The 8,288-nt window shown below is 23.0% G+C and overlaps 1 non-coding gene across 1 annotated transcript; it reads right to left on the bottom strand.

The window, feature by feature from the left end:
• Window positions 1–4,887: 4,887 nt before the first annotated feature.
• Window positions 4,888–5,006, bottom strand: LOC123304463. The gene has a single exon (XR_006536482.1). It is a non-coding gene; the product is annotated as a 5S ribosomal RNA (ribosomal RNA).
• Window positions 5,007–8,288: the final 3,282 nt, after the last annotated feature.

Below are 8,288 nucleotides of genomic sequence, written 5' to 3'. Positions count from 1 at the left end.
TAAATAATTAAAAAATTTAATATATAAATATATATATTATAGTATAAGATTTCATTTTTAGAAAAACTTTTTTTGTCAATAATGAAAACGTATTATTATGAAATGTGTTAATCGAACATTGACAAAATATATTTCATTAGAAAATACTTTTATTTATGCATTAATATCAATAATTAACTATTAAATTAATTTTTTCATAATTATATAAAGAAATTTTATACTGATATAAGTATTTATATATTATAATATTTATTTTAAATATAAAAAAATTTATGACAAAATATATTATTAGAGTATTTGTTGAGATTAATATAAGATTATTTTAAATAAGAATTAATTTATATAATTATTAAAATATTATTAATTTTATGTTATGTAATTTTAATAAAAATAAATAATAATAATAAATATAAAAATTTTTTAACAATTTAAATTTTATATGATCTAAATAATTTTGTTAAGTACGATATGAGAAATCATTGTAAGCTTCGTTAAGAAACTTTGTAATATAAAATAATAATAATAATATTAAATATATAAATAAATAAAATAAATTTGATACATATTTTTGGTTCATTCTGTGTATAAATCAAAGGATACCGAATAATTGGTAACGGATGCGATATATTATAGTATCGAGTATTAAAACATAATATATAAATTTATCTTGTTATTCAAATTTTTTGTTACTTAACTTATGTATTTAGAAAATTTATAATATTATTTATATAATTGACATAAAATCTTATAAATTGAAATTTTATTAATATGTATCAAAAGAAGAGAGTAACGTATTGATATAATATCAAAGGATACTGATTATTTAAATAACGAATACGTCATATATTGTTTGTGTAACAAAGTTCACTTGGCCATCTAGTTGAAAATAACATTTTCAATAGAAAGTTTATATGCTTTTTTTTTTCTTTAATTATTAAAAAAATAAATTGAAATTTAATTCAATCAAATTTTATAATAATTTTTTAAAAAATTTTTCCTTTTAAAAAATATTTTGTGATGTTGTGATAATATGTATTAATACAAGTGCATCCTGATACTTTTATCTCTAGTAAAGGTATGAGTATCATGAACAGTTTTGTTATCTAATGATATTATTTTGATAATATTTTGTGTATATTCTTATAATATTTTGTCTAAATATCATCATAATACAATATTATTTTGATAATATTTTATGAATATTCTTATAATATGTTACCTAAATGTCATCATAATATGATGAATTATTTCCATAATAACATATAAAAAGAAAAAAAAAAAAAAGAATCATTAATTTATAATTATTTAAATTGATTCTTTAAAAAAATATTATAATATATTATTTATAAAAATAATTTTTACTCTTATTTTAAATAAATTTGTGGCCTTTTATTAAAGGCCTATGATCGATGTATTATTATTATAAAAATTAATGCAATGTTTTTAATTTATGCTTTCTTTTCAGTTTTCTTTGGTAATAACACTGCTTGAATGTTTGGTAATACACCACCTTGAGCAATTGTTACACCAGATAATAATTTATTTAATTCTTCATCATTACGAATTGCCAATTGTAAATGACGTGGAATGATACGTGTTTTTTTGTTATCACGGGCAGCATTACCAGCTAACTCGAGAACTTCTGCAGCCAAATATTCCATAACAGCAGCCAAATATACTGGGGCACCAGCACCTACTCGTTCAGCATAATTTCCTTTTCGTAATAATCTGTGAATTCTTCCAACAGGAAATTGTAATCCTGCTCGGCTTGATCTTGACTTTGCCTTTCCCTTTACTTTACCACCTTTACCTCGTCCAGACATAGCGAATAAATTTATTTAATTAATATTTTTTTTTGTAAATATAATCACACAGATGTGTACGTTACGGGGATTGTAACATAAATGTTTAAAATGTTATTTGGGTATTTTAATTTATAATATTTATAAAATATAAAACTTTAAAAATAAACCAATCACCTTATAGTATTATTTTCAGCCAATCAGAGAGTAGTATTCATTTTTATTGTTATATCCATCTTCGCGTATATAATACGCTAGTTGTATACACGACACGCTCATACATATACTGACTGGTGTTCTGTAACTATCTGTGTATATTAATTGTTTGTAACAATGCCACCAAAAACAAGTGGAAAAGCAGCAAAAAAAGCTGGCAAAGCTCAAAAAAATATATCAAAGAGTGATAAGAAAAAGAAGAGGAAGCGCAAGGAATCATATGCAATTTACATTTACAAAGTATTAAAACAAGTGCATCCTGATACTGGTATCTCTAGTAAAGCTATGAGTATCATGAACAGTTTTGTTAATGATATTTTTGAACGTATTGCTGCTGAAGCATCACGTTTAGCACATTATAATAAACGTTCAACAATCACAAGTCGGGAAATTCAAACCGCAGTTCGATTATTATTACCTGGTGAATTGCAAAGCACGCTGTTAGTGAAGGTACTAAAGCTGTTACAAAATATACAAGTTCAAAATAAATAAATCGAAAATATTATTTAATTGATAACATAAAAATACATCAACATATAAAAACGGCTCTCTTTTTAAGAGAGCCATCAAATTTTTTAAATAAGAGTAAATTATTTTTATATATACAAAAAAATAAAATAAACAATTATTAATATCATATTTAATATAAAAATTTTATATATTAATAGCTTGAATATATCTATTATTAGTATATCAATATTATTAATTTTAAATATAATAAAGGATATCGCGGAATATATATCGTAAATCAGTGTAATGCAAATGCATTACATTACCTTTATTATTTTCATTTTACATTTACTACTTGTTTATGTACGCTTATAATTATTAGAAAAATATTTTTAATAATTTTAAAAAATAAATGAAATAATAAAAATTTAATAATAAATTATTTATTGAAAGTATAAAAAATGGTATAGCAAAATCTTTATTTTCTTTGATTAAGGCGAAATGTTTTATTAGTTATAAATTCGATAATCTCCTATCGATACTTGTTACTCTTAACTTGTATATATAAAAAATATAATAGTATATTAATTTATAATAAAATTTTTTCAAAAATTCAATAAGTTATTGTAAAATAAAATAGATAATATACAAATTATAATTTATTATTGCAGATATATTACAATAAAAAAAAAAAATAAAATATTTGGTAATGTATGTTATAAACAAAATAATTTGTTGTAAACAAATTATATAATATGTTATATTTATTAACAAATTTATTTACTCTTATATAAATAAAATTAGTGGCTTCCCAAAAAGGAAAGCCTGTTTAAATTTATCGGATGTATTAAATATTCTTTAATAAATTTACTAAATATTTTAAGTAAATTATTATATTTTTCTTAACCTCCAAAACCATACAAAGTACGACCTTGTCGTTTTAATGCATATACAACATCCATAGCTGTAACTGTTTTACGTTTTGCGTGTTCAGTATATGTAACAGCATCCCGAATAACATTTTCAAGGAATACTTTAAGTACACCACGTGTTTCTTCATAAATTAAACCAGAGATACGTTTTACTCCACCTCGTCGTGCTAAACGACGAATTGCAGGTTTTGTAATACCTTGGATATTATCACGCAAAACTTTTCTATGACGTTTTGCACCCCCTTTTCCAAGACCCTTTCCACCTTTTCCTCTGCCAGTCATTTTAATAAAAAATTATTTACAATATTTTAACGAACGGATAACACGTGTGTTAACCTCACAAGTATTGTAATGTATGTGAGCGCCGGTACAATTGTGCCTTTTTATATAAAGCATTAAAGATTTTTTAAGCCACGCCTATACAATTTGATTAGTCCATACTCTGATAGCTATCCAATAGGATATGACAACAAAAATTTTGAAATTTCATATAAATATAAATACAACACATTTATTTCGCATTTAAACATTTGACTTTGTAGTATCAAATTGTCGAATATAATTTTTAAAATTGTGTGTTTTTTTGTAAAAACATTATTATTTGAAAATGGCTAGAACCAAGCAAACTGCACGTAAATCAACTGGTGGTAAAGCACCAAGAAAACAATTAGCAACGAAAGCTGCACGTAAAAGTGCACCAGCAACTGGTGGAGTAAAAAAACCACACAGATATCGTCCTGGTACAGTAGCTTTACGAGAAATTCGTCGTTATCAAAAAAGTACTGAATTGTTAATTCGTAAATTACCATTCCAACGTTTAGTACGTGAAATTGCACAAGATTTTAAAACCGATTTACGTTTTCAAAGTTCAGCTGTTATGGCATTACAAGAAGCTAGTGAAGCCTATTTAGTAGGTTTATTTGAAGATACCAATTTATGCGCAATTCATGCAAAGCGTGTTACAATTATGCCTAAGGATATACAATTGGCAAGACGTATTCGTGGAGAACGTGCATAAGCGTTTTAAATGACAATTTAAAAAAAAAAAAACAAATAAGAAATATTTTCGGTCCTATATATAGGACCAACATATATTATTAAATAAGAGTATATTATTTTTATTAAAAAATATATATATATATATATATATATATATATATATATATATATATATATAAATATAAATTATTGAAATAAAATTAAACATTATTAAAATTTTGTTATAATTATAAGCGATTGCTATTTCTAAAAATAAATAAATTTCATAAAATTTATATTATTTTATATTCATTTGAAATATTAAAAAAACTTCTCGCTTTAAAGTAACCATGATATGAGTTATAAATGCAATAAAATTTTATACAAAAAATAATATTTATTTGTTGATGAATAATATAAAAGGTTTACATTTCTAAATAACATATATTTATATATGGTGTGTAAAAAAAAAGAAAAGAAGAAAAATAATTTATATTTTTAATATAAAAAGGCAACCGCACACAGTGTTCCCAAGCGGTCACCCATCCAAGTACTGACTGTGCCCAATGTTGCTTAACTTCGGTGATCGGACGAGAACCGGTGTTTTCAACGTGGTATGGCTGTTGCCAGTAATAAATGAAAATTTTTACAAATATATATTTTTCATAAATATCATTAATATTAAAGTATATTATTAAAATTTTCAATGAAGTAATCAATTTAAATATATACTTATTTATTATACCATATATTTTAAATAAAAATGCAACCGCACACAGTATTCTCAAGTGGCCACCCATCCGTGGTACTGACTGTGGCAAATGTTTCTAAACTATTATTTTATAAAATATTTATACAAAAAATAATTTACTCTTATCAAATATTAATTTGTGGCCTGTATTAAGGCCTATGTTATTTTCATTTTTTAGCAAAAATAATGAAATATTTCAATATATTATTAAAGTAACAGATCATTTCTTTTTTGGTGCTGCTTTTTTAATTTTTGTAGGAGATGATTTGGCAACAGAAGCTTTCTTAGCTTTTGGTGCTTTCGGTTTACGAGCAGGGCTACTTTTGGCAGCGGATTTTGTACTTTTTGCTGGTTTTGCTTTAACTGGTGCTTTTTTTGATGCCGCTGATGATTTTGCAGTAACTTTTTTAGCAGCAGTTGATGATGATGGAGTCGCTTTTTTTGCTTTAGGCTTTTTGGCTGCCAATGATGTAGTTGTGGCTTTCTTTTCTTTTGGTGCCCGTTTACTTTTAGCACTCTTTGCTGAACCTTTTGCTCCACTTTCTTTTTTGGATACTTTTGATTTAGCTGAAGAATTAGATGAAGCGGAAGCAGCCAATTTGAATGAACCAGATGCACCTTTACCTTTAGTTTGTACCAAGGCTCCCTCAGTTACAGCAGCTTTTAAATATTTTTTAATAAATGGTGAAATTTTATCAGAATCCACTTTATAATTTGCAGCTAAATATTTTTTAATTGCTTGTAATGATGAACCACCACGTTCTTTTAAATTTTTAATTGCGTTAACAACCATTTCTGATGTACGTGGATGTGTTGGTTTTGAATGTTGTTTTGTACGTTTAGCACCAGAAGCTGTTGCTTTTTTTGTTGGTGTTGTAGAAGCAGCAGTAACCGCAGTTGCTGCAACAGCTGTAGAATTTTCTTCGGCCATATTTTTTACTTTATAAAAATAATGTATTTATTATAAATATTTAAATGATAAAATATAATAATTCTATCAAATAAAAAATAAAGGTTTTCAATTATATCATTATTCACAATAATATAAGTCCCTATGTAAGTCAAAGTACCATGTAGAAAACACATAAAAATTAAATAGTATTTCTAATTTACTGTCGTAGTAAACATGATTTATTTTTTCAATTTCTATAATATATAAAATAATAAATTATAAATTTAATAATAATATTTATTTTATAAATTAAAATATATTTAATTTTTTTATTAACAATTATTAATAAACATAGTTTAATATTAATTATTTCAATCATACAAAACAATAATATTTTTAAGGTAAACTTAAAAAGTATATATTTTTATTTTTTATTTAATATCGATTTATTATAAATTATTAGTATATAAATAATTAAAAAATTTAATATATAAATATATATATTATAGTATAAGATTTCATTTTTAGAAAAACTTTTTTTGTCAATAATGAAAACGTATTATTATGAAATGTGTTAATCGAACATTGACAAAATATATTTCATTAGAAAATACTTTTATTTATGCATTAATATCAATAATTAACTATTAAATTAATTTTTTCATAATTATATAAAGAAATTTTATACTGATATAAGTATTTATATATTATAATATTTATTTTAAATATAAAAAAATTTATGACAAAATATATTATTAGAGTATTTGTTGAGATTAATATAAGATTATTTTAAATAAGAATTAATTTATATAATTATTAAAATATTATTAATTTTATGTTATGTAATTTTAATAAAAATAAATAATAATAATAAATATAAAAATTTTTTAACAATTTAAATTTTATATGATCTAAATAATTTTGTTAAGTACGATATGAGAAATCATTGTAAGCTTCGTTAAGAAACTTTGTAATATAAAATAATAATAATAATATTAAATATATAAATAAATAAAATAAATTTGATACATATTTTTGGTTCATTCTGTGTATAAATCAAAGGATACCGAATAATTGGTAACGGATGCGATATATTATAGTATCGAGTATTAAAACATAATATATAAATTTATCTTGTTATTCAAATTTTTTGTTACTTAACTTATGTATTTAGAAAATTTATAATATTATTTATATAATTGACATAAAATCTTATAAATTGAAATTTTATTAATATGTATCAAAAGAAGAGAGTAACGTATTGATATAATATCAAAGGATACTGATTATTTAAATAACGAATACGTCATATATTGTTTGTGTAACAAAGTTCACTTGGCCATCTAGTTGAAAATAACATTTTCAATAGAAAGTTTATATGCTTTTTTTTTTCTTTAATTATTAAAAAAATAAATTGAAATTTAATTCAATCAAATTTTATAATAATTTTTAAAAAATTTTTCCTTTTAAAAAATATTTTGTGATGTTGTGATAATATGTATTAATACAAGTGCATCCTGATACTTTTATCTCTAGTAAAGGTATGAGTATCATGAACAGTTTTGTTATCTAATGATATTATTTTGATAATATTTTGTGTATATTCTTATAATATTTTGTCTAAATATCATCATAATACAATATTATTTTGATAATATTTTATGAATATTCTTATAATATGTTACCTAAATGTCATCATAATATGATGAATTATTTCCATAATAACATATAAAAAAGAAAAAAAAAAAAAAGAATCATTAATTTATAATTATTTAAATTGATTCTTTAAAAAAATATTATAATATATTATTTATAAAAATAATTTTTACTCTTATTTTAAATAAATTTGTGGCCTTTTATTAAAAGGCCTATGATCGATGTATTATTATTATAAAAATTAATGCAATGTTTTTAATTTATGCTTTCTTTTCAGTTTTCTTTGGTAATAACACTGCTTGAATGTTTGGTAATACACCACCTTGAGCAATTGTTACACCAGATAATAATTTATTTAATTCTTCATCATTACGAATTGCCAATTGTAAATGACGTGGAATGATACGTGTTTTTTTGTTATCACGGGCAGCATTACCAGCTAACTCGAGAACTTCTGCAGCCAAATATTCCATAACAGCAGCCAAATATACTGGGGCACCAGCACCTACTCGTTCAGCATAATTTCCTTTTCGTAATAATCTGTGAATTCTTCCAACAGGAAATTGTAATCCTGCTCGGCTTGATCTTGACTTTGCCTTTCCCTTTACTTT

The sequence above is a fragment of the Chrysoperla carnea genome, assembly GCF_905475395.1.
Source record: "Chrysoperla carnea chromosome X unlocalized genomic scaffold, inChrCarn1.1 SUPER_X_unloc_55, whole genome shotgun sequence".
Classification (NCBI taxonomy): Eukaryota; Metazoa; Arthropoda; class Insecta; order Neuroptera; family Chrysopidae; genus Chrysoperla; species Chrysoperla carnea.
Note: the sequence above shows the minus strand (reverse complement) of the source record. Positions and strands in the feature narration are given on the sequence as shown.